Source organism: Oncorhynchus mykiss, chromosome 3 (genome assembly GCF_057628025.1).
Source record: "Oncorhynchus mykiss isolate SJ-2025 chromosome 3, ASM5762802v1, whole genome shotgun sequence".
Classification (NCBI taxonomy): Eukaryota; Metazoa; Chordata; class Actinopteri; order Salmoniformes; family Salmonidae; genus Oncorhynchus; species Oncorhynchus mykiss.
In genome coordinates, this window is record NC_143024.1 from 64,034,602 (window position 1) to 64,061,980 (window position 27,379).

At 42.6% G+C, this 27,379-nt stretch overlaps 1 long non-coding RNA gene across 1 annotated transcript in view; it reads left to right on the forward strand.

Moving 5' to 3' along the window:
* LOC149984642 (uncharacterized) overlaps nucleotides 1-8,016 on the forward strand; it is a 90,680-nt gene extending 82,664 nt beyond the window's left edge. The window contains exon 4 of the long non-coding RNA XR_016494969.1: nucleotides 7,318-8,016. This is a non-coding gene — a long non-coding RNA (uncharacterized LOC149984642). The remainder of the gene's footprint in view (nucleotides 1-7,317) is intronic.
* Nucleotides 8,017-27,379: the final 19,363 nt, after the last annotated feature.

The window sequence follows — 27,379 nt, forward strand, 5'->3', positions numbered from 1 at the left end:
CCTAGGTCCTGGCAGAGATGTGCAGACTCAGGACAACTGAGCTTTGAAGGAAAACGCAGATTTAAAGAGGAGTCCGTAATTTGCTTTCTAATAATCATGATCTTTTCCTCAAAGAATTTCATGAATGTATTACTGCTGAAGTGAAAGCCATCCTCTCTTGGGGAATGCTGCTTTTTAGTTAGCTTTGTGACAGAATCAAAAAGGAATTTCGGATTGTTCTTATTTTCCTCAATTAAGTTGGAAAAATAGGATGATCGAGCAGCTGTAAGGGCTCTTCGATACTGCACGGTACTGTCTTTCCAAGCTAGTCGGAAGACTTCCAGTTTGGTGTGGCGCCATTTCCGTTCCAATTTTCTGGAAGCTTGCTTCAGAGCTCGGGTATTTTCTGTACACCAGGGAGCTAGTTTCTTATGAGAAATGTTTTTAGGGGTGCAACTGCATCTAGGGTATTGCGCAATGTTAAATTAAGTTCCTCAGTTAGGTGGTTAACTGATTTTTGTCCTCTGACATCCTTGGGTAGACAGAAGGAGTCTGGAAGGACATCAAGGAATCTTTGTGTTGTCTGTGAATTTATAGCACGACTTTGGATGTTCCTTGGTTGGGGTCTAAGCAGATTATTTGTTGCAATTGCAAACGTAATAAAATGGTGGTCCGATAGTCCAGGATTATGAAGAAAAACATTAAGATCCACAACATGTATTCCATGGGAAAAAACTAGGTCCAGAGTATGACTGTGACAGTGAGTAGGTCCAGAGACATGTTGGACAAAACCCACTGAGTCGATGATGGCTCTGAAAGCCTTTTGGAGTGGATCTGTGGACTTTTCCATGTGAATTTTAAAGTCATCAAAAAATAGAATATTATCTGCTATGACTACAAGGTCCGATAGGAATTCAGGGAACTCAATGAGGAACGCTGTATATGGCCCAGGAGGCCTGTAAACAGTAGCTATAAAAAGTGATTGAGTAGGCTGCATAGATTTCATGACTAGAAGCTCAAAAGACGAAAACATTTTTTTTTTTTTTTGTAAATTGAAATTTGCTATCATAAATGTTAGCAACACCTGCGCCTATGCGGAGGGGATATGGTCACTAGTGTAGCCAGGAGGTGAGGTCTCATTTAACACAGTAAATTCATCAGGCTTAAGTCATGTTTCAGTCAGGCCAATCACATCAAGATTATGATCAGTGATTAGTTCATTGACTATAATTGCCTTTGAAGTAAGGGATCTAACATTAAGCCCTATTTTGAGATGTGAGGTATCACGATCTCTTTCAATAATGACAGGAATGGAGGAGGCATGATAATAGCATGATAAGAATATTCCTGTAAAATGTGTTGTAGGTGCAACATAAGATTTTACAAGAGTTTGAGTGAGAGGACCAACTGGTGTCTCCAAGTGGCTCCACACCGCTCCAAAGTGAGCACATTTGAAGAAGAGTCTTCAACTGTAAGGTCCTTTTTTGAACTCTCCTAGATGTGCCGTTGAGGAACTAGTACAAGCACACGTGTAGTTGTTGGGTCAGGTGGGCATCATTTGAAAGCTTGTTCTATTGCCGACATGACTAGCTAAGTTATAAAATATGATATTACAGTGTTAGGCTTTCACAATACAATTCAGAGAAACAGATTATAATTTTGGTGCACATAGAAAGGAGTCATGAGTGCATTCAGGTGCGTGTGTGGCAGTGGATTCTCTTCACAGTAGACAAATATAGGCTCATTCAGTTCAGGACAACCCAGGGTATGACGCCATGTCATGTAACTGTACATCAAATATAAACGTTGACATTGTAAATGACATGAGTTTAACTATATGGAAATGTGAAGTGCACATTCGGACTCACGGGTGTTTGGCTTGCATGTATGACATCAAATCAGTATTTTTTAGAACAGGGATAACTACAGTTGTAATAATGCTTTGTGGAGAGTTGCTATTTTTCAAGGAGAACAGATAGTTACTTTGGAGGTGACTACAAGTAGTTGAATATATATCCCAAAAAATACAGATTTCAGAAAGTAACCTATTTTTGTAAACTGTTTTAATACAGATTTGAGAAAGCAACTTCCATTTACGTATATTTTATTACAGATCTCAGGAAGTGACTACTTTTCTGAAATTATTGGTCTGGTTGTCTCCAACTAATGGCAGGTTCATAACTGGAACTGAATGTTGAAGATAGAATGAATATAGCACACACAATCTTCTGTGATATTTGAATCTGACAGTCATTCACTATATATACAAAAGTATGTGGACCCCTTCAAATGAGTGGATTTGGCTATTTCAGCCACACCCGTTGCTGACAGGTGTATAGAATTGAGCACACTGCCATGCAATCTCCATAGACAAACATTGACAGTAGAATGGCCTTACTGAAGAGCTCAGTGACTTTCAACGTAGCACCGTCATAGGATGCCACCTTTCCAACAAACCAGTTCATCAAATTTCTGCCTTGCTAGAGCTACCCCGGTCAGCCGTCATCTGGCTCAGACGTGAAGTGGAAGACCACACAAGCTCATAGAACAGGACCGTCAGTTGCAACACTCACTATCGAGTTCCAAGTTGCCTCTGAAAGCAACGTCAGCACAAGACATTCGCCGGGAGCTTCATGAAATGGGTTTCCATGGCTGAGCAGCTACACACACGCATGAGATCCCCATGTACAATGCCACATTTTGTCTGGAGTGGGGTAAAGCTCGAATCACGCTTCAACATCTGGCAGTCCGACTGATGAAGCTGGGTTTGGTGGATGCCAGGATAACGCTACCTGCCCAAATGCATAATGCGAACTGTAAAGTTTGGTGGAGAAGGAATAATGCTCTGGGGCTGTTTTTCATGGTTCGGGCTAGGCCACGTTGTTCCAGCAAAGGGAAATCTTAACGCTATAGCATACAATGACAAAGCAGCAAAGGGAGGCCCAACTCCATATTAATGCCCATGATTTTGGAATGAGATGTTCGACGAGCAATGTCCACATACTTTTGGTCATGTTGTGTATTTTATCTACACAGCACTTTGCTATCTGAACATTTTGCAAATGTCCATTCTCCTTAATGTCCATAGCCCCAGTTGTACTTAATCAAGTCAAACGAATTAACCAAATATATTTTGAACAGATACGTATAAATAAGTTTTGACGCAAAACTACTGTATGACTCTTTCAACATACCACTGAAAAGGTTGAAAGCTTAATTCATTTTATGATACCTGAAAATACTTTCAAGTAATTCAAAGCCAGTTGCAAACATTTCAAACAGCAAGTTGGATGCTTAGCAAAAACAACTTTGAACCTCTTTGTTCATCTGAGGGCTTCTTGTTTCAGACAAGCACTATACCATCGTTGTAGGTTTAGAAACTGACATGATTTTCAACCTACCTCGCCTGTAGTTCATTCAAGTAGGCAGTTTTAGGTAATTTAGTTTACTTTCGACACTTAATAGCCATATTTTGTTACTGTTAGCATTCGTTAAACTGTTCTTGTGCCTGTGCTATAAAATTGTAATTACTTTTGGAGCAACATTTTATAAGCATGTTATTACGTAAAACTTTGGTAATTACATTTGAATTGCATAGCAATGAGCTGACTTTTTTTTACTACTGTACAGAAGAGGAACATTGACTGTTTCTTATTCCGCTTATGTAATGACTCTATAATTTTGCAATTACAAAGCAATTTCCAAAGTCCTATGTAACAACATTGTTGCTATTGTAATAATCACAACGTTTCTATACATGTATAAGAACTTGATGTGAAGTGTTACTGTATTACCTTATGTGAATTATATATGTGTTAGTCATTTTGTAACGACGTTCGTCTGTAGAAGGAGAAGCGGACCAAAAAGCAGCGTGGTGGTTACTCATGTTTCTTTAATGGAAAATGAACGATACATAAAATAACTTAACTCTACAAAACAACAAACGGAACGTGAAAAACCTATACAGCCTATCCTGTGACAACAAACACAGTGACAGGAACAATCACCCACAAACACACAGTGAAACCCAGGCTACCTAAGTATGATTCTCAATCAGAGACAACTAATGACACCTGCCTCTGATTGAGAACCATACTAGGCCGAAAACATAGAAATGCCCCAAAACATAGAAAAACAAACATAGACTGCCCACCCAACTCACGCCCTGACCATACTAAATAAATACAAAACAACGGAAAATCAAGGTCAGAACGTGACACATTTTGAAGCTGCAAAAGGGGTTTACTCTAATATTGAGCTGATTCCATGTATTTAATTCTAGGCTACAGGCTTTAAGAGTCATACCTAAGAGCCCTGCAAACTATGTGCACATGATGATATATTTACACTAATTCAACTAACTCAATTCAACTTGTTTTTTGGTTCTTCATCAAATATTTGGCAGCCATCTGTCACGCCCTGCCCTTAAAGAATCTTTTATTTCTCTATTTTGGTTAGGTCAGGGTGTGACTAAGGTGGGTAGTCTAGTTTTTTATTTTTTATGTTGGCCTGGTATGGTTCCCAATCCGGGGCAGCTGTCTATCGTTGTCTCGGATTGGAGATCATATTTAGGCAGCCTTTTCCCACTTGTTGTTTGTGGGATCTTGATTTTGTGTTGATGCTTTTTAGCCCTACAAAGCTGGACGTGTCATGTGTTAGTCTTTCTTGTTTTCTGCCAGTTATCACAAATAAAAATAATTAACCTACCCCACGCTGCATCTTGGTCCGACCATCCTTCCAACAACGTTCGTTACACCATGTCATGCCCTGACCTTAGAGATCCTTTAAATTCTCTATTTGGTAAGTCAGGGTGTGACTAGGGTGGGAAATCTATGTTGGCAGAGTATGGTTCCCAATCAGAGGCAGCTGTCTATCGTTGTCTCTGATTGGGGATCATAATTAGGCAGCCCTTTTTCCCACCTTCTGTTGTGGGATCTTGTCTTTTTATGTTGCATATGTTTGCACTCCTACCTTTACGTTTGTTGAGTTGTTTATTGTTTTTGCTGGAACATTTATAATTTAAAAAATGTACGCCTACCACGCTGCACCTTGGTCTTCAATTAACAACAGACGAAACAGAAGATCCCACCACCAACGGACCAAGCAGCGTGGTCAGGAGGAATGGACTTGGGAGGAAATCCTGGAGGGAGCAGGACCCTGGACAAGGGCCGGGGAGTATCGTCGTCCAAAGGAGGAGATAGAGGCAGCGAAAGCGGAATGGCGACGATACAAGGAGATAGCTCAACGAAGCAAGCACGAGAGGCAGCCCAATTTTTTGGGGAGGGGGCACACAGGGAGATTGGCGGAGTCAGGGTTCAGACCTGAGCCAACTCCCAGTGCTTACCGTGGGGCGCGAGTGACCGGTTAAGCATGGTGTTATCCAGTTCTGCGCACCATGCCTTCAGTGCGCATCCACAGCCTGGTGCGCTCTGTGCAAGCTCCCCGCAGTTGCCGTGCTAGAGTGGGCATTCAGCCAGGACGGATTGTGCCACCTCTATGCTCCAGACCTCCAGTGTGCCTCCACGGCCCAGCATATCCTGCGCCGTCTCTACGCACTATGCCTCCAGTGCGCCTTCATAGCCCAGTGCTTCCCGTGCCAGCTCTCCACACTCACCATGCTAAAGTGGGTATACAGCCAGGACGTGTTGTGGCAGCTCCCCGCACCAGGTTTCCAGTACGTCTCCTCAGTCCGGTGAGATCTGTTCCGGGTCCACGTACGAAGCGTCCATGGTCCGAAGCTTCCAGTGATGATCCATGGCACGAAGCCTCCAGTGATGATCCATGGCCCGGAGCCTGTAGTGATGATCCATGGCACGAAGCCTCCAGGGATAATCCATGGCCCGGAGCCTCTAGTGATAATCCATGGCACGAAGCCTCCAGTGATAATCCATGGCACGAAGCCTCCAGTGATGCCCTGACCTTAGAGATCCTTTAAATTCTCTATTTGGTAGGTCAGGGTGTGACTAGGGTGGGAAATCTATGTTTATATTTCTTTGTTGGCCGAGTATGGTTCCCAATCAGAGGCAGCTGTCTATCGTTGTCTCTGATTCGGGATCATACTTAGGCAGCCATTTTTCCCACCTTCTGTTGTGGGATCTTGTCTTTTTGTGTTGCATGTGTTTGCACTCCTAGCTTTACATTCGTGGAGTTGTTTGTTTTTGGTGGAACATTTATAATTAAAGAAGATGTGCGCCTACCACGCTGCACCTTGGTCATTTAACGATGGATGTAACACACCATCTAATAATACTATTTTGTTTTCTATTAACTTGCATATGCCTTCAAATATTATTTATATGATTATCTTTTTCTGAGACCTGTATTTGAATATCAAATAAAAAAGTTGCCTTTTATTTGAAACTCTATATAAACTACAGTATATTCGATTATTTCAAGTATTTTCACATGAACTCCAAATACAACAATTTTCTGCCCAGGTGTGGTATTTATTTTAATCCATAACGTCTCATCTTTGAAAATACATAGAGTCCTCCTAATGTACAGCATTTCCCTTACTTAGGGAGCAAAACATGTGCAATTAGCAGGAAGGATGGGGGGAAATTCTTGTCGCTCACGGTGCTCAAGTTCAGAGTGGCTGTCAGTCAAAACCCATACAGCGCTGTGAAGCGCAGAGCTCAGAGTCTTACATCATGTATAGCATGTTACTGTACAGCCACTGCAGTCCAATTTAGGTGTTTATCAGTGCCCAAGTCTGCCATTTTCAACCCGTATACAGGTACAAGTGTAAAGGGCCACGTGTAACCAATTTGTTCAAAATGATCCTATTGAGTGTTTGGCATATGGAGTAAAATGAATTCTGATGTCTCAATTTCGAAAAAGAAAACAAATATTAGAGACAGATATAATCAGATATACTTAGTATATTTACTATAAAATGTTGGCCATACATAGAGAATATTCCCAGGCCAATTCTAAACCACAAATTTTGGTTACACTTTATTTGGATAGTCCCAAGTACATGGTTGAAGATTGTTCGTAGATGTTCAGTAGATGTTCAATAACTGTCAACAACATTTCAACAAACCCTAACCCTAGTCTTAACCCTTACCCTAACCATAACCTTGTTTTGTCTATAGTTTTGTCTTTTATGTTTATTACATTTTCTTATATTAAGCATTTTAACATAGTAGCATTAAATCCGTTAAACCCTTGGTGTGATTTTTTATTATTTACTATATTATTTACTTATTAAATTATTTACCTATTCATTTATTGATCCAGCTTGCATTCTTCATTCTAATTGTTTACCCTCAGCACTTAATTAATCAACCCTTGTCTTCCTCTTATTGTTGTCCTCCTCTCATTGAACCATCGCAGGTGACCCCTCTGAGCTCTTGGCCTCCATTGATCCCCCCCAGGCAAAAAACGCTGAACATTCAGTCACCCTCTCCAGGCCATATTAACTTGCAATATGAAGACAGAGCAGGAAGTTGCAATAGGCCCGTGCAAGCCATTGTTTGATACCAGCACAAACAGAAACCATCTTAAACCTAACCCGTATTTTAAACCTAAACCTAAACTTAACTGTAACCCAAGTAAGCATTTGCTTATCAACAAATAGTTTGTTGATAGTATGACCATCTGTAGATTATTTACACTTAGTATTAATATTGGAGATAGATTGTAGCTTCCGTCAATGTAATTGTCTGCATCCTTTCCAATCCCTCATCTATTTTTGTGTAAATATACTGTATATACATATCTTTTCAAAATGTATTTTACAGTAATTAGCTTGTTGTTTTTGTACACCTGCTCTTTCCATGACATAGACTGACCAGGTGAATCCAGGTAGAAGCTATGATCCCTTACTGATTTCACTTGTTAAATCCAATTCAATCAGTGTAGATGAATGGTAGGAGACAGGTTAAAGAATATATTTTTTAAGCCTTGAGACAATTGAGAAAGCCTTTAGGCTTTAGGAAGGTGTTTCTAATGTTTGGTATTATCAGTGTACAGTATCAGTCAAAAGTTTGGACACACTAAGTTTTTCTTTATTTTTAACCAGTGCCCCCTGTATATAGCCTCGTTATTGTTATTTTATTGTGTTACTTTTTTTAAATTATTTTTTACTTTTGTTTATTTTGTAAATATTTTGTCATTGTAATTAAGAATTTGTTCTTAACTGACTTCAAATAAAGGTTAAATGAAAAACTATTTCTTGAACTGCACTGTTGGTTAAGACCTGTTGTATTCGGCGCATGTGACAAATAAAGTTTGTTTTGATTTGACATGGGACGATTCAAATAAAGTATGACCGTAATTTTATGATAGATGTGAGACTGTTGAGTAACAGCACGACTGTGAAAACCACGTGCTGTTGCCAAAGGGTACTTGAATTATTCTATTAAAGATGACCATGTTGACTCTAGCCATTGGGTTTTGAATGTTAGGTCACTAACCGCAGCTGTGACTCAACACTGCCTGTCAGTGGGTTTGTAATTATAGTGAAGCAAGTACTAAGGGTAATGTTTCTGCTGGATTTAGAGCCGACAAATGCAGAGAAGGTACTTTAAAGGCCCAGTGCAGACATTAACACTGTTGTTCCTGCATTTTGTATCATATTGTACAAGAGCTGAGGAAACTAACACTGTAAAAGTTTGGAAAAATATATCAGTGTTATTTCCTAATAGTTGCTGGTTAAAAATACAGTCTACACAGGACCTAATCAGCAGGTTTTGCATGGGTGGAGTTTTGGCTTGGCTGGTGACATCACCATGACATATATTTTTTTAACGAAAAATAACAAATAGAGTTCCAAAACCTCTTTGACAATTACAGATAGTTTTCAGTTTCCCGCTCCCCACTCCCCACTAAAAAGCTATTTTTGTTTATTTTTTACCATTTTAATTCTCCAGATATGATTTGATATTGAGATAAAAACAGCTGCATTGGGCCTTTAAAACCCATGTGAGAATAAATAGTGTTCCAAAAGAAAGACACTCCTTCCCAAAATGGACCTCCAAACTGTGAACAACAGTGGAAGAGTATTTGTATCATCCGTCACACATAGTTTAATTTTAGAGCTTGGAATGGAATGTGGAGAACTCCTGGTGTGGAGTTCTACCTCATTTATCACTTGATGAATTGATCAGCCATTCAGTGGCTCAATGCCACAGTTTGAATTCCTAAACAGAGAACATTTGCATTAATCTGCATGGCAATTTTAGAGATCTCCTGCTGTAAACTGAACTTTGCAGTCTATAATGACACATTTTCTCACCGTACAACTCCATGAAAGCTCCGTTGCAGTCAGATAGTTCAGTGTCTTGAAAATATTGATGACTTGCCCAATTTCAAAATATCACTGGGATTCTGGCACTATTCTTTTCCTCTTTCTTCATTTTCTCTTTTTACAGATTGTTTCAACACATTGAACATTCAATTACATATCTCCCTGACCAAGTTTTTGCTAATTTTCATATTTAAGTTTAAGATTAATTTATTAATTACATATTTGTTTTACAGCCCAAGGTCATGCTGTTGGCTGGCACAATCTGGGCACATTACATTGTCATTGGTGAAGTGTGTTAAAAACTTACTTCAGAGGTTAAATCTCTTGCTGCTCCAATTTTGAGGCAACCTTCTAAACCATACACTCCCTCTCACTAGGACATTCCCCTTTCACACTGACCCTCTTTTCACTCTCACAGGAACACTTTAAACCAATGACTTTATGGTACTGACGTTTGGTCAAATGATGGCAACCATCCAAAGAGGTAGAATATAGACCAATCACAGCAGAAAATATTACTGGTATGACAATATCAAACCAAGCTGCCATTGAGGTTTAAGCACTGCACTGATGAGAGGAAAGTGTCCATAGGCTGTCGGTAATAGCTAAGGTCCCTGCTGTCAGGCCTGTGATGAAGGACTGGGAAATGTTTGCAATACGTGGGTGTGAAACATGTTATCTAGCACTCTAATGGTGCCCACACCATCACTCTGAGGCCACCTTACTCTCGTGTCTCCCTGTTGTTTAAAGCAGAGCTCATAAGTCATGTTGAGGCTTTCTCAACAGTGCCAAAAGCTACACCACAGCCGATCGAGTTGCTTTCATGGGGTAGAGGGAGCTAAAGGGGCAGCCCTCGTTATCTCTCTCTGGGAAAGGAGTGCATGAGGACTTGGTCCTCTGAGAGGATGTGGTTGTCAATATCTCTTTCACCTGACACAGGGGAAACCCCAATAATGGATCACTGGTGTCTCGGTTTGTTTCTCAAAGGTAAATATGAGAACGGCCATTTGCTTTTCCTCTAGGATAATCTAGCCGTTTCATCTCAGAGCAGCAAAATACTAGGAAGGCATATAGGAGAAAAAAACAAGAAACCTATGGATGATGCTGCTGCTACTGTGACATGAAGCAGCATCATCAGTGTACAGCACGTATGTATCTTCGAGCACAACAAATATCAACGTGAATGTGGAATTTTCCTACAAATGTATATAATCTTCTCATTGCCTTGAAGTTCAATCATGAATGCATGCAGCATGTTATTGCTTTGACTAAGGCTACAGTAAAGCGAAAATAAAGCTCTTATGCACAAGCATGTTTTATGCACGAGCAAAAGAAATGTGTGATGCATGAACACAAAAATAATACAAGAAATCAACATTGGTCCCTGGATCAGGTGAGTCTCAGAGCTCTACCTTCTCTAGCTTGGAGCTGTAGGAGCTGGAGTTGAGGAGTTTTCAGTGCCGCATGGCTGAGCTCTGTCTCTGAGATGATGGCTCATTAACCAGCAGTACATGGTTTGCTTTGCGGCTGACTGAGCCCCCACCTTCAGGAGGAGAGCAGCGAAGATGAGAGCAAGGAGGAGAGGAGAGGAGAAAGGAGAGATGGGAGGAGGAGTGATGGGAGGAGTAGAGGAGGGACAAAGAGAGCAGGGTACCTGACACCGGGAGACCCATCACTGCCTAGTGATAAGAGATGGACACCTCCCTGCCCCTTTCACTTTCACTCTTTCACTCAACATGGTAACCATAGGAGCAGATTGTCCTTCAGCTGACCATAGCCATTTAGTGTTTTAATTTAAACCATTTTATTTATATTTTGGAAGATTGCCAGTTGTGCTCCATTGTTAAACCCATGAACCCATGCAAATGCTTTAGCGATGTTTTTCAGCTCACTAGTTCATATTAGCTGGAATTCTCATATGGTCCACAATAAAGTAAGCACTCTGGGTGAAGGCAATGAAGACAGGTGGGAAAGCAGCTGTTCCCACTGGGTACATGGAGCCCCATTTGAACTAGCCAGATGGAGCTTCTTATTACCATGAAAAGGTCTCAATGCTTCCTATGCCAGCTTGGAATCATATGCAAGCCTGCAAACAAGTAGCTGAATTACTTGGTGGAACAATAGGGATGATAAAACAAGAAGATAAATAATAAATACAATTGCAAAAATGTTGGTATTAATATTGTTAGGTCATGATGTTAATTTAATGATTTGACTGTAAAATATCTGTTTGCTGTAAACATCCTCGGGGCAGTTGTTTCCCCTCCTCAAAACTATAGATGAGAACAATACACCAACAAACAAAAAAAACATCTGAATATCAAGTGAGATGATATCGAGATGAATCAGCAGCTGTCAGATCCTTCAAAACTTCTCATTTGGTCTTCACTTATGTAAAAGAATGGATGTTGATCGGTGAAGTACATTTTCCTCGGGGACAATGACGTTTTGCATGTAGTGTGTGTTATGGGGCGTGAATGAGGACCCAAAAGCGAATTAACAAACAGAGTACTTTAATGACGAACATACGTGGGCTCAGATGGACAGGTAGATTCCGACAGGACAGGACAAGGTTGCAGCACACACGATGATAGTCTGGTTCAGGCATGAGACACACAAACAAACAAACAAGAATCCGACAAGGACAGGAGCAGAAACAGAGAGAGATATAGGGACCTAATCAGAGGGAAAAAGGGAACAGGTGGGGAACGGGGTGAATGGGTAATTAGGAGGAGACAAGGCACAGCTGGGGAAAAGAGGGGGAGAAAAGGTAACATAACAACGACCAGCAGAGGGAGACAGGGTGAAGGGAAAGGACAGAGACAAGACAACATGACAGTACCCCCCCACTCACCGAGCGCCTCCTGGCGCACTCGAGGAGGAAGCCTGGCGGCACCGGAGGAAATCATCGATCAGCGCACGGTCCAGCACGTCCCGAGAGGGAACCCAACTCCTCTCCTCAGGACCGTACCCCTCCCAATCTACTAGGTACTGATGACCACGGCCCCGAGGACGCATGTCCAAAATCCTACGGACCCTGTAGATGGGTGCGCCCTCGACAAGGATGGGGGGGGGGGGGGGAAGACGAGCGGGGGCGCGAAGAACGGGCTTGACACAGGAGACATGGAAGACCGGGTGGACGCGACGAAGATATCGCGGCAGAAGAAGTCGCACTGCGACAGGGTTAATGATTTGAGAAATACGGAACGGACCAATGAACCGCGGGGTCAACTTGCGAGAAGCGGTCTTAAGGGGAAGGTTCTGAGTGGAGAGCCAAACTCTCTGACCGCGACAATATCTAGGACTCTTAGTTCTACGCTTATTAGCCGCTCTCACAGTCTGCGCCCTATAACGGCAAAGTGCAGACCTGACCCTCTTCCAGGTGCGCTCGCAACGTTGGACAAAAGCCTGAGCGGAGGGGACGCTGGACTCGGCGAACTGAGATGAGAACAGCGGAGGCTGGTACCCGAGGCTACTCTGAAAAGGAGATAGCCCTGTCGCAGACGAAGGAAGCGAGTTGTGGGCGTATTCTGCCCAGGGGAGCTGTTCTGACCAAGACGCAGGGTTGCGAAAAGAAAGACTGCGTAAGATGCGACCAATAGTCTGATTGGCCCGTTCTGCTTGACCGTTAGACTGGGGGTGAAAGCCGGAAGAGAGACTGACGGAAGCCCCAATCAAACGGCAAAACTCCCTCCAAAATTGAGACGTGAATTGCGGACCTCTGTCCGAAACGACGTCTGACGGAAGGCCATGAATTCTGAAAACATTCTCGATGATGATTTGTGCCGTCTCTTTAGCAGAAGGAAGCTTAGCAAGGGGAATGAAATGAGCCGCCTTAGAGAACCTATCGACAACCGTAAGAATAACAGTCTTCCCCGCTGACGAAGGCAGTCCGGTGACAAAATCTAAGGCGATGTGAGACCACGGTCGAGAGGGAATAGGAAGCGGCCTGAGACGGCCGGCAGGAGGAGAGTTACCGGACTTAGTCTGCGCGCAGACCGAACAAGCAGCCACGAAACGACGCGTGTCATGCTCCCTGGTGGGCCACCAGAAACGCTGGCGAATGGAAGCAAGCGTACCCCGAACGCCAGGGTGGCCGGCTAACTTGGCAGAGTGAGCCCACTGAAGAACGGCCAGACGAGTAGGAACGGGAACGAAAAGAAGGTTCCTAGGACAAGCGCGCGGCGACGGAGTTTGAGTGAGTGCTTGCTTTACCTGCCTCTCAATTCCCCAGACAGTCAACCCGACAACACGCCCCTCAGGGAGAATCCCCTCGGGGTCAGTGGAGGCTACTGAAGAACTGAAGAGACGAGACAAAGCATCAGGCTTGGTGTTCTTAGAGCCCGGACGATAAGAAATCACGAACTCGAAACGAGCGAAAAACAGCGCCCAACGCGCCTGACGCGCATTAAGTCGTTTGGCAGAACGGATGTACTCAAGGTTCCTATGGTCAGTCCAAACGACAAAAGGAACGGTCGCCCCCTCCAACCACTGTCGCCATTCGCCTAGGGCTAACCGGATGGCGAGCAGTTCGCGGTTACCCACATCATAGTTACGTTCCGACGGCGACAGGCGATGAGAAAAATACGCGCATGGGTGGACCTTGTCGTCAGAGAGGGAGCGCTGAGAAAGGATGGCTCCCACTCCCACCTCTGACGCGTCAACCTCGACAACGAACTGTCTAGAGACGTCAGGTGTAACAAGGATAGGAGCGGATGTAAAACGATTCTTGAGGAGATCAAAAGCTCCCTGGGCGGAAACGGACCACTTAAAGCACGTCTTGACAGAAGTAAGGGCTGTGAGAGGAGCTGCCACCTGACCGAAATTACGGATGAAACGACGATAGAAGTTCGCGAAGCCGAGAAAGCGCTGCAGCTCGACGCGTGACTTAGGGACGGGCCAATCAATGACAGCTTGGACCTTAGCGGGATCCATCTTAATGCCTTCAGCGGAAATAACAGAACCGAGAAATGTGACGGAGGAGGCATGAAAAGTGCACTTCTCAGCCTTCACGAAAAGACAATTCTCTAAAAGGCGCTGGAGGACACGTCGAACGTGCTGAACATGAATCTGGAGTGACGGTGAAAAAATCAGGATATCGTCAAGGTAAACGAAAACAAAGATGTTCAGCATGTCTCTCAGGACATCATTGACTAATGCCTGAAAGACAGCTGGAGCGTTAGCGAGGCCGAAAGGAAGAACCCGGTATTCAAAGTGCCCTAACGGAGTGTTAAACGCCGTCTTCCACACGTCCCCCTCCCTGATGCGCACGAGATGGTAAGCGTTACGAAGGTCCAACTTAGTGAAAAACCTGGCTCCCTGCAGGATCTCGAAGGCTGAAGACATAAGAGGAAGCGGATAACGATTCTTCACTGTTATGTCATTCAGCCCTCGATAATCTATGCAGGGGCGCAGAGACCCGTCCTTCTTCTTGACAAAAAAAAACCCCGCTCCGGCGGGAGAGGAGGAGGGGACTATGGTACCGGCGTCAAGAGCTACAGACAAATAATCTTCGAGAGCCTTACGTTCGGGAGCCGACAGAGAGTATAGTCTACCCCGGGGGGGGGTGGTTCCCGGAAGGAGATCAATACTACAATCATACGACCGGTGTGGAGGAAGAGAGGTGGCCCTGGACCGACTGAACACCGTGCGCAGATCGTGATATTCCTCCGGCACCCCTGTCAAATCACCAGGCTCCTCCTGTGAAGAAGAGACAGAGGAAACAGGAGGGATAGCAGACATTAAACATTTCACATGACAAGAGACGTTCCAGGAGAGGATAGAATTACTAGACCAATTAATGGAAGGATTATGACAAACTAGCCAGGGATGGCCCAAAACAACAGGTGTAAAAGGTGAACGAAAAATTAAAAAAGAAATGGTTTCACTATGATTACCAGAAACAGTGAGGGTTAAAGGTAGCGTCTCACGCTGAATCCTGGGGAGAGGACTACCATCCAGGGCGAACAAGGCCGTGGGCTCCTTTAACTGTCTGAGAGGAATGTCATGTTCCCGAGCCCAGGTCTCGTCCATAAAACAGCCCTCCGCCCCAGAGTCTATTAAGGCACTGCAGGAAGCTGACGAACCGGTCCAGCGTAGATGGACCGACAAGGTAGTGCAGGATCTTGAAGGAGAGACAGGAGTAGTAGCGCTCACCAGTAGCCCTCCGCTTACTGACGAGCTCTGGCCTTTTACTGGACATGAAGTGGCAAAATGACCAGCGGAACCGCAATAGAGACAGAGGCGGTTGGTGATTCTCCGTTCCCTCTCCTTAGTCGAGATGCGGATACCTCCCAGCTGCATGGGCTCAGCACCCGAGCCGGCAGAGGAAGATGGTAGTGATGCGGAGAGGGAGGCGACGGAGAGCGCGAGCTCCTTTCCACGAGCTCGGTGACGAAGATCAACCCGTCGCTCAATGCGAATAGCGAGTTCAATCAAGGAATCCACGCTGGAAGGAACCTCCCGGGAGAGAATCTCATCCTTTACCTCTGCGCGGAAACCCTCCAGAAGACGAGCGAGCAAGGCCGGCTCGTTCCAGCCACTGGAGACAGCAAGAGTGCGAAACTCAATAGAGTAGTCTGTTATGGATCGATTGCCTTGACATAGGGAAGACAGGGCCCTGGAAGCCTCCTCCCCAAAAACAGATCGATCAAAAACCCGTATCATCTCCTCCTTAAAGTCTTGATACTGGTTAATACACTCAGCCCTTGCCTCCCAGATTGCCGTGCCCCACTCACGAGCCCGTCCAATAAGGAGAGATATGACGTAGGCGACACGAGCAGTGCTCCTGGAGTAAGTGTTGGGCTGGAGAGAAAACACAATATCACACTGGGTGAGGAACGAGCGGCATTCAGTGGGCTCCCCAGAGTAACACGGCGGGTTATTGATTCTGGGCTCCGGAGATTCGAAAGCCCTGGAAGTGGCCGGTGGATCGAGGCGGAGATGGTGAACCTGTTCTGTGAGGTTGGAGACTTGGGTGGCCAGGGTCTCAACGGCATGTCGAGCAGCAGACAATTCCTGCTTGTGTCTGCCTAGCATCGCTCCCTGGATCTCGACGGCTGAGTGGAGAGGATCCGAAGTCGCTGGGTCCATTCTTGGTCGGATTCTTCTGTTATGGGGCGTGAATGAGGACCCAAAAGCGAATTAACAAACAGAGTACTTTAATGACGAACATACGTGGGCTCAGATGGACAGGTAGATTCCGACAGGACAGGACAAGGTTGCAGCACACACGATGATAGTCTGGTTCAGGCATGAGACACACAAACAAACAAACAAGAATCCGACAAGGACAGGAGCAGAAACAGAGAGAGATATAGGGACCTAATCAGAGGGAAAAAGGGAACAGGTGGGGAACGGGGTGAATGGGTAATTAGGAGGAGACAAGGCACAGCTGGGGAAAAGAGGGGGAGAAAAGGTAACATAACAACGACCAGCAGAGGGAGACAGGGTGAAGGGAAAGGACAGAGACAAGACAACATGACAGTGTGTAAAACAACACATACACACTTTATGTGATGACAAGAACAGGAGATTTCAGATCCTTCAAAGCTACACGTTTGGTCTTCACTACTGATTTGCAAGAATTAAAGTTCTTCGGTGACGTACATTTTCCTCTGGGACAATTGAGTTTTATGTGTGGAGTGTAACACCACACACATACACACTGTTGCTGTGATGACAGCACCAGAAGGTGACTAGTGATGAGGCTTGTCTGGCACTGTGTTTTTCACCGGGAATCGTATGAGGGGGATAACTTGAAGAACAGCCATTTTCTGAGTGAAACGGCTAATGAAATCTGACAGGCTTTCTACAGTTGGGAAAGTGTTTACTGAGATTGCACATTGGTATCAGATTAACTGACATTACGGAAGATAGAGGTTGCCTTGTTGGATTAATGCTAACAGAAAATCCTTTATCATCCCCTATCGAACAATAACCCATGGTGTGTCAAAGCAGAGAGTCCACGGGTTTAGATGCAGAAAATAAATGTTCAGATACCATATAAATACAGTGTAGATGGAAAGAGGGGGGTAAGAGAGAGGGGGGGGGGGTGGAGGGAGAGTAATGGGAGATGAGAGGGTAATGGAGAGGTTAGGAAAGGGGGAGAGAAAGAGTGGGTGAGAGCAGGAGTGGGGAGAAGGATGAGGAATACACCGTGAGGTTTACACTCCTGAGAAGGAGCACCTGGAAACAACAGGGAACACTAAAATGTGTTATTTGCAAGATTATGTACTGCAATGATACAGTTCTCCTGTTCCTCTGGCTTTCGAAAGTAAACCCATCCAAATTGTTAATGTTATGTCAACCTCGAGTGGGAATCACTCCTGTGGAGATGCAATGTGAAACTCAGCTGGATTCATCATGGGCGGGGAGGGGGGGGGGGGGGGGGGGGGGGGGCATTGCATGTTATAAAAATATACAATCCTGCAGAGGTTACCTCCTCAGATGTATTCATGGTTTAAATATGTTTTCCTCGTTATTGTATAGACTCTAATGGCAAACAAACAATCTCACTGTTCAAATTTGTAAATATTTTAAATGTTTGGGAAGAAGATATATAACGTCTATAGTTTGAGGTGTATATTTAGTAGGACATAGTGTTATTGTGCAAAGGCACCATCAGCCCACTTAGACCAAATGGACGACCAAAACCACTTCACACACTAACTACTCAGCATATTCAGCACAATGGACAGCAACCTCAAAGCCATCAGACATTGGCCATGTCCAAAATCTGGTTTCCATAATACTTAAACTTGCATGCTGTGTACTAATCATACTACGCAATATTTAGCATGGAGTATGCCATGGCCAAAACATACTACTTTTGCTGTGTTCAAAGCAACTGGGAATTTAGGAAAACAAAACGAGCTCAGGCTGGGAAAGACATCAGTAAACTTCAGGTCAGAGAAGTCGATGCTCTAGGATGATGCCCGAGTTTCTGACTTGCTATTCTGAGTTGGATGACCGTTCAAAACTATTTTTCCCAGTCGCAGTAAAAAATAAAATGTAGTTCCCTGCAGTCTTGAACACACCATCAGTTACATTTTACATTTGAGTCATTTAGCTCTTATCTAGTGCACTCTAGTGAGGGCATAATATGTATTTTTTTTTGGTACTGGTCCCCCAGTGGGAATTGAACCCACAACCCTGATTTTGCAAGTGCCACACTCTACCAACTGAGCAACACAGGACATATGAACCAGAAAGGATCATCTGTAGTTCCACCCAGTGACCTTTCATGTTGTTGTTTTGGATTTGGAACAACATATTTGGAGTAATCTTGAGTGTACAGTAGGCCTACGCATGTATCATTTGAAGAGTCACATGAAGCTCGAAAGGAATGGGAGATGCAATGGAGTAATGCAGTGCTGAGGCAGAGGGCTCGTAGTGAGGATGACTGGCTACAATTCTGAACTGTGTGTGGTAAGCTTTGATGCTGAAGCATCACCCAAGTGGGTGCCATACATTGTGAAGGAGTGGCTACACGACTCAGGCTGGTTCACAGAGTAGCCCTCTACAAGATCATCACCAGACTCCATCTTCATCAATCATCTCCCTGACCACCTTCCTCTGATCAAGCCATGAACTGTCACTCTCCATCATGCACTCAGACTTTGCCTCTATTGGTTGACCTATAGCTAGGCTACTCATGATGTACTGTTTGTTTGTGTTTTGCCTAGGTGCACTTTGAGATTATGAAAAGCACTATTGAAATGTAATCAATTATTATTATGCCAAAGATGATTTAGTTTAGTAGAGAAAAAAGCTCTGACGAAGACCAAGAGGCCTACACACAAGCTTCAATAAAAAATATATACTAGCAAGAACAGTGTGCAGGTTCCTTTTTTCTTTCAATTTATGCAGTTGTATTATGCACCTGCAACAAGACAGCTCAGATTTTTTTTTATGTTGAAATGTTAAATGTAAAACACACCAACAGTACCGGTATTAAATAAAAATGTTTATTGAGAAAAATAAACACTTTTTAATGAGAAAACAGAAATTCATTTTGGGTTTAAAAAAAGAATGCACTAAAAACAGAAAATGAATAGCTATAAATAAAATACATACAAAATACATAAAAATACTTTTTAATCATGGCTTCTAAAATGGCTATACGGTGTGCATCCCTGGCAGTCTTCTCCTGCCTCCACTTATGGACCCTTCTGCAAGTGAGAGGAGGAGACGATGACCAGTGGGGTGATGGAGTGACATCTCCTGCAGCACCTGATCTGATCTATAACCCCATACCACCATACCACTTGCTGTATGGGTAGCTTTCAGCATCAAACATGATACACGTAAAGACCTGTAAAAGCTATTATGTCAATTGCAGTACATTTCTCTGGAATACTTGGAGTTTTAGGAATCTTTAAAAAAAAATATTAACACTTAATGTACATGAATGTGCCAGTGAAGCATAGGAAACAGATAGATGGGTCAGTGTTGTTGCGCTCAGAGAAAAGGGAGATTTTATTAGCCAAGTACAGCACAGCAATAAAATGCCAAGATAACATACAGTATACAGTGTACAGTGTATTTTTGCTTATGGTTCTCCTACTTATTTGTCACCCCATGCAGGTGATAGCTGCCCCTTCAGCTCACACTCGTTCACGTAGATCCTGAAAAGACATAAGATGAACTACAACATTAACCAAAACATCAGCAAAGTTATCAATGTGTGTACTTTCTGTAGAAGGCTCGACTGCCACACACTTTATCAAATCAGAGTGGCAAGGTGAAACAATAACAAGTGCAGCTTACCATTACTTTCACCATCACAGGTTATGTGCGATGAAACTAGCTCGACCCATTCGGGTTTTAACCGTTCAAGGTAGAAACTAATACTGCATAGAATGAACATTCCAATCACCTCAACACAAATAAATCGACGTGACAAATCAAAAGAACTAGAAGAAACGAGAAGTGTTGGAAGGAGCACTGCTTTGTAAAATAGGAATGTTGCTCGGGTACCGCGTTCCTAACGTTAGCTATAGCTAGTGGCAGTGCATAGTGCAGTGGCAAGAAAGCCAACTATGGACACATTTTTGGCGCCATTTCACCTTCCGTGTTTGCCACTGAATTAACGTAAACTCATCCCATTCCGTACAAATGAGTGCAACCGCAACATTCAAACGAGGCTGCAAAGAAAACTAATGGGACTGTTGCGACAGTGTTGACTTCAAAATTGGGGGTGTGAACTAGGTTTCTATTCGAGCGTTGATCGACATGGTAATGGCTCTATAGTAAAAAGTTTAAAAAAACAGACCCTCCGTGTCATGTCGTAACGTACAGCACGCAACTATTTCCGTCTTACAATCTCTCTCCACCAGGTGTAGCACTTGTGTCATCGTTTAAAAACAAGAAATGGACAGTGACGGGGGTAAGGGGGGGATACCTAGTCATTTTTTGCGTCATCACTGCAAGCGAGCATCACTCTCAAAGCCGCTGTTTACTTCTGAAGATCACTTTAGCACCGCCCTAAAAACTTGAAATTGACACAAACCTTCAAATAGGTTTGTAATGACACATTATATAAACTCTTTATAGTGTTTAATTTACATTTTTGAGGCGATAAGGTGATAAGTTGGACAGATCGAGTGAAAAAAGCCATTTTCCCACATGACATCTGTCCTTTTCACTATCACGCATTAGTTTCGCTTCCCCACCCGCCATTTAAAAAAAGACCCGACGGGGCTCATTGCCTGCTTGAATCATGCAGAAACGGGCAGTGTTTAGTTATGTAATTGATTTTGTTGGAAAGGGGAGAAATTGTGCTTTACAATGGTATTGACATTACAGTTCATCTGCAAGTATTACGTTTTTGGGGCGCTAAAATAAGGGCAATTGTACGGACCAAGGCGATGTGCGAGTTTACGTGAGTTTACGTTAAATGCCTAGTATTGTCATCAGACCCTATAACAGTCTGAACACAAGCCCTGGTATTTAAAACAAGCAGCTAGCTAGCTAGATAACTACGCTAACGTTAAATATGAAGTCGACGCTCAGCAGCAAGCAAGTGACCCTGTAGCTAACCTTACTATTCGAACAGTTAGAACTTCTTGTCATACTAAAGCGCGTAGCTAGCTAAAGGCATGCCGGGCAGTAAGCTGCCGATCTGTTCTCAAAGATCTAATGTTACATTAAAATAGGAGGAGAAGGAGAACAAAAACAACTTACTTTTGAACACCACCGTAGAATCTTCACTATTTGCCATCTTCAAAGTTGTTTTGTTTTTTACTTGACAGATCTAGCTATCAAAACTCACCGCCCCCCTCTTCCAATGCATTGTGGCTGTAAAATTCCCGAAAAGTGTGCAGCAAATTCTACTAGTTGAAAGGCCGAAATGAGTATAACATCCTGGCCTTTAAAGTATTTTAATTTTTTGAAAATTCACGTACTACTGTATAAAACTTTCTATTATTGCATAATGAGAATGCGTCATACGTGATTGCTTTCTTTCCCGCTATTTGTTGATTTCGGTAGCGCGTCCCTGTATCTAATTGATCAGCTGTAGTCAAAGCCGAAATGAGAATGACATCGGAGCATTTAAAGTATACTGAATTTTAGAAAGGTCACATACAATGAAATTAATTTGTTCGCATATTCAAACGGCCTACTATTTAGGACGCAAGTATGGCTATTCGGACATGGCCACTACCAGTCAGTCAGCCAGCCACTACTACTACTCAGCCAATATAGCACATTGGACAGCAACCAATGATTAACTCTGGGTCAATTTCCCTAACCATCTGACACACACCTCTTATAGACCCTAGTTGACTTCAAAGTACAGTACCTTTCCATCCAGCCTGCCCTGTTGATAGGTTAAGTCTATAGAGTGGGCCGGCTGCTTTGAAGTATTACACTTAGTAGAAAATAAAAAGTAGTTTTATCCCTCAGTCGTGCTGGTTCACATCCCGGCCCAGAGATGAGGAAGTTCGGAAGCTTTTGAAATTCAAATCTGCTGAAAAAATGGGATACGATGTTGCATCGCAAAGAATAATACATTTCCCAGCATGAGATTGTGTGTGAAAGGGAGAGTAGTGTGTATGTGTGTGTGTGTGTGTGTATGTGTGTGTATGTGTGTGTGTGTGTGTGTGTGTGTGTGTGTGTGTGTGTGTGTGTGTGTGTGTGTGTGTGTGTGTGTGTGTGTGTGTGTGTGTGTGTGTGTGTGTGTGTGTGAATTAGAGAGAGAGGGATAGAGAGAGAGAGAGAGAGAGAGAGGCAGAGATCAAGAAAAGGAGAGACAGAGATGGAGATGAAGATGAAGAAAACATAATAGATATTATTAGACTCGGACCTTACGGAAACTGATTGGACAAGCACTTTATGTGAGACTACTCTTCAACTTGCAGACAGTAGATCGCCAGTAATTTTCACAGGGAGAATGTCGATATGGTAAGCTACCATAGAGGTGGGAGCTCATACTGTATTTCTGCATATTTCCTGGGAGTACCTCCTCAGAAGCTCAGCAGCTGCAACTGTCAGTGTAATTGTTACGGTAGTTCTAGCTACCCTGTGGTTTCTCCTAATTGGGTAAAAAATATATGTTGTCAGCTCTGCCATCCTTCTGACAGCTGGTTTAGCATTTTCTTTTTTATGAAAGCCTTTTTGGTTCCACTTTTTTTGTCAAGTGATATTAAAACCATGTCCACATAGTTATAGAAGTCGGTACAGTGTCATTTCAGTCAAGTCACACATTGTATTTACATCTGTGAATGCCCCCTTGACGATTTACAAAATAATGTCCACTGTGCAGTTACCTGCAAACAGTATAGTGGAGCAAGCCCCAAACAGTTACACTTAGTAGGACACACTGTCAATGTATTTACAGTATCACTTAACTTGGCTAATTACTGTATTTTCCTATGAAATGGCGATCTGTAATGGCTGGTTGAGCAACACTCCAGATTCCTTGTCGAGGTTCAGCCCAGTGCTACTGTGTCACACTAGACAATGAGACGTGTTTGATCTTTATATTAGACATCTCTTGGGAAACTTCCATGAACCCCCATCTAGTTCCAGTCTATATATTACTATATACCAATCTCTCTTTACCGTTATAAGGTTGTTGCTATCCTGCCCTCGTTTTATTCCCTACATGATATTCTAGTTTGTGCCATTGGCAGTAAATGGACAATTCAAGTGAAAATTATTACATTAGCTAGTTGGTTAGTTGAGAGCAGGGGCAGATGGGCAGTAAATTATTCCTGAACATTTTAGACTGAGTATCCTGGCAATTCCTCTCAGGAAGAGTGCAATTTTAATGACTGGGTGCCTCCTCAGCAGCTCAGCATAGTACCAACATTAGTACCACCATTAGTACCTCAGTCTGTGGGGTATCTTATTATGTGGGAAGCAACAACATTCACCTAATTGGTAACATAACACAGTTATATTTGGCATCATTATGTGACGATGATCTTGTATAGGAGAACACATTAGGGACCAGGTTTCATACGAGGTGTAGCAACATTTTTGGGCTATGCTAGCGGGTAAAATGTTGCTTAACTGTCAGTCCTGGAGGTGTTGTCTCATAATAGGCTTCCTGGAACCTCTGTTTCCTGCCTCTAATGATCCCTCTCTAGACTCACATTGAGGAAGCCCTTACCAACCCCAATGTCAATTACCACATACAGACTTTTGGGTTGTCTCAGCATTACTCACAGTGGCAAGTTATATATATATACATGGAGGATTTGAATGCAGACAATTTCATTGATGGAAGCATCAATCTATTTGCAATATTAAAGCTGATCTACCCCCTAAAAAGAAAGTTACAAAATAAATACCAGATGATTGTGCAAATACAAGATGAACGGTAGTTAATCCCTTATAATCAGATCGCCGTGTGACGTCATGCATTGGCCAAAAACTCCATCTCACCCAAACAGCTCTTACAGAAAAGGGTCATTATCATCATTTGCACAATTTCTGTGTTATTTCGACGTCATTGTGTGGATTAAAATTAAACAGGAAAATCAAATTTTTTACTACCCTGGGCCTTTAACTACTATCGATATTAACACAAAAATTGTCAAGATGTTCCAACCACCCACTTCTCACATCACATATCCTTCTATTCCATTATCTCGTTCACAAACGTCTGTGTCATGGAGGTAAACCCATACCTGTTGAGCAGAGCTTTCAGGGACTATTGTGTGGTGTGGATGGATGGGTTTTTATGTTGTACCACCAGAATCTTCCATTCATTTTCAAGACATATTGGTGGAGTGATCCTGCCTCTACACAGCACAACACAGCGCTATCTCTGGTGTAATTTGATTGGCAGGCTCTCTCTCCCCCATATAGTTATCTGATCTCACTCCAACGAATGCTGTGGTTTGATGGACAGCCAGCAGAGGTATAGGAAAAATCGAACCACTCTTGACTTTTCCATCTTAATCACATTGTGCCCAAAGAGTTTTTATGATTCTAATATCATGCACTCCAGTATGATTAACAAGATACAGTACCTTGATATGATTGAGTTCAGAAGATAAAATAATGCGTCAGTTGTCTGACAAACTGCGAAAGGAGAGATCATTTGTAGACGTCAAACACTGATGTAGAATTTTGATAATTAGGTGCTTCCATGCAGATAAGGATGATATTTAGTTAATGCATTGGCCAGACTGATAGACAGGGATCTTTGAGTACAAAGAACCTGCAGCAACCAGCATAATTAAGCATGTAAGGTCATGAAAAATTATGGTGCAGCAATCTGTTGAGACTGTGAATGCTGCCAATTACCAAGCCTCACAAAATGAAGCGCGTAAAACAGTCCCTTACGTAGGGAGCATGATTATATTCTGTGCTGTAAAATTGCATGCATTAGTGATATTAATTGTTTATAAGCTTGCAATGGTTGGTGAATGGTTCATTAATATTTGCGAATAATTGGTCAATTCTGTAAAGAATAGTAATTATTATTCACAAAGCAATGAGCTACATTTTATGGACACACAGGAACACTTACTATATAATTGTTTGGGAATTAATGCTTCATGTAGTGTTGTGTGTGTTTTGCCCAACTTTTTGTTTTGTTTTATCCCAGCCCCCATCCCAGCAGTAGGCCTTTTGCCTCTTGGTAGGCTGTCATCGTAAATAAATAAAAATGTTCCTTGACTTACCTAGTAAAATATAGGTTAAATCATTTTTTTTTTTTTATCATCAGAAGTATACCATCATTCTCTCAGCAAGTATTGTTATGATAATGTCACAGTCATTGTTTTGAGGTGCATGCGATAATCTACCATAAGAAGTAGTCTACTATCTAAAAACAATGTAGCATATGGATTTTCTGGAGTAAATTCATACATTTCGAGTCTTAACGTTGACTTCTGTGGCTACAGAATACAGGTCAGGTATTTCTCTACAACTTTACAACTGGCCTCCATCATTTTCTCCATACATTTTTCATTATGCTAATAATTTTGTATGCAATGAAACTATTGAGGCAAAGCTAAAATTTCATTAGCCTCTCAAAGTGGCCTTAATGAATGCCTGTCTTGATTTTGAATGATTTATAACCAAAGTGAGATTGCAGTGCCAAATCCTTTATGAGTTTCTGTAAGCTTCAAAGGCTTATAACTCAAAAGGCTTATAACTCAAGGGTTTCAAGATGTCAAAACTTCACAATGTCTTTTTCCAACATACTGTAGTTCAATCTTGAAAACTCTCAGAGATAGTTCACCATCAAAGTAAAGACTTCAAAATCAATAAACAGCTTTAGGCAGAACATAAAAATAAGACATGTCATGACCAACACTTTAAGCCCAGAACTTCCCATAAAAAGCATTAATTCACAGTGTATTTAAAAGTCTATATTTGTTTCACATCGAGGCATCACTTGCATATAGTGCTACAGTGTCTGCTTTATTGATGACAAGAACCTCTCTTCATTGATTTATTATAAGATTCACCTTTAATTGATTATATATGTCAATACGTTTGTGTCAATGGTAGTAGAACTCCATAAATTGGAATGATTACTGTAGATGGACAATGGCATGGTACTTATGTGTGAGTTAAAAACATCAATACATACAGTTGAAGTTGGAAGTTTACATACACCTAAGCCAAATACATTTAAACTCAGTTTTTCACAATTCCTGACATTTAATCCGAGTAAAACATCCATGTCTTAGGCCAGTTAGGATCACCACACTTTTTTAAGAATGTGAATTGCCACAACTTTGGAAGCATGCTTGGGGTCATTGTCCATTTGAAAGACCCATTTGCGACAAAGCTTTCTGACTGATGTCTTGAGATGTTGCTTCAATATATCCATCCACATCCACATTTTCCTTCCTCTTGATGAAATCTATTTTGTGAAGTGCACCAGTCCCTCCTGCAGCAAAGCACCCCCACAACATGATGCTGCCACCCCCTTGCTTCACAGTTGGGATGGTGTTCTTCGGCTTGCAAGCCTCCTCCTTTTTCCTCCAAACATGATGGTGGTCATTATGGCCAAGAAGAAAAAGAAACGCATACCTATTAATACGAGGTGTTGGCCAGCGGAGTAGAAAACTTGAAAATAAAAGAGAGCCGCACACTATAGGAGCTCAGATGCAAAAATGTAATTACCAACGTTTCGACAGCTAAGCTGTCTTCATCAGGGTATATTATTATGGCCAAACAGTTCTATTTTTGTTTCATCAGACCAGAGGAAATTTCTCCAAAAAGGACAATCTTTGTTCCCATGTGCAGTTACAAACCGTAGTCTGGCTTTTTTATGGCGGTTTTGGAGCAGTGGCTTCTTCCTTGCTGAGCGACCTTTCAGGTTATTTTGATATAGGACTTGTTTTACTGTGGATATACTGTAGATACTTTTGTACCTGTTTCCTCCAGCATCTTCACAAGGTCCTTTGCTGTTGTTCTGGGATTGATTTGCACTTTTCTCACCAAAATACGTTCATCTCTAGGAGACAGAACGCGTCTCCTTCCTGAGCGGTATCACGGCTGCGTAGTCCCATGGTGTTTATACTTGCGCACTATTGTTTGTACAGATGAACGTGGTAACTTCAGGAATTTGGAAATTGCTCCCAAGGATGAACCAGACTTGTGGAGGTCTACGTCTTTTTTCTGAGGTCTTGGCTGATTTCTTTTAATTTTCCCATGATGTCAAGCAAAGAG